General features: G+C 31.8%; 1 protein-coding gene across 6 annotated transcripts in view; it reads right to left on the bottom strand.

Annotated features, from left to right (window-relative positions):
- Positions 1-779, bottom strand: part of LOC100167305 — a 23,357-nt gene that overhangs the window by 1,880 nt on the left and 20,698 nt on the right. The window lies entirely within an intron of this gene.

Genomic DNA, 779 nt, shown 5'->3' on the forward strand with positions numbered 1-779 from the left:
AACATTTTAAAATGCGATAGATTAACTTTACGTATAGACTACTTAGGTGTTGATAAAATACAAGTTCATTCAAGTTGTGTATATCATTTGACTTAAACCTCACATTAATAATAGAATATATTATAGTTGTAAACTTGCAACACTCTAGTTTACTTGAATAATTTATTAAAGGTAAAAATAAGATATATTTGGCAGCCAACTAGGGTTGCCATTCGTCCCGATTTCGCCGGGACACTACCGGTTTTTACTACAGAGTCCCGATATTTTTCATTTCCCGGGCGGGACGTGGATAAGTACCGGTTTCTTAAAATAAGTCCCAAATTGTTCAGGTGTGAATAACAAACAATAAATAATTGTCGGAAATTTCCGAGATAGCCGAGGACCGATAATTTTACCGATAAAGTTTCATACCAACATAGCGTATACAATTTATAGAAATAACGATTAGTCGTATATTATAGTCATATATTAGTCTTCACTCTTCAGTCATACGTATTTAGTATAAAATTACTTTGCTGTGTTCTGTGTTGTAGTTACTAATTTTTATTTTTATGCTATTCTACGTATTATTATTTTAAACATCATGGCTCCAAAACGATTATGCAGCGTCACTGACAAACTCCAAAATGAATTTCCATTCATTAAAAAGGTAAAAACCGACAATTATTTTGATGTGCAATGTACTGTATGTTTGAGTACATTTTCAGTTGACCATGGAGGGAAAACTGATATAACATATCATATGAAATCCAATAAACATAAAATAGCACAAAAGGCTG

This window comes from Acyrthosiphon pisum, chromosome A1, assembly GCF_005508785.2.
Source record: "Acyrthosiphon pisum isolate AL4f chromosome A1, pea_aphid_22Mar2018_4r6ur, whole genome shotgun sequence".
Classification (NCBI taxonomy): Eukaryota; Metazoa; Arthropoda; class Insecta; order Hemiptera; family Aphididae; genus Acyrthosiphon; species Acyrthosiphon pisum.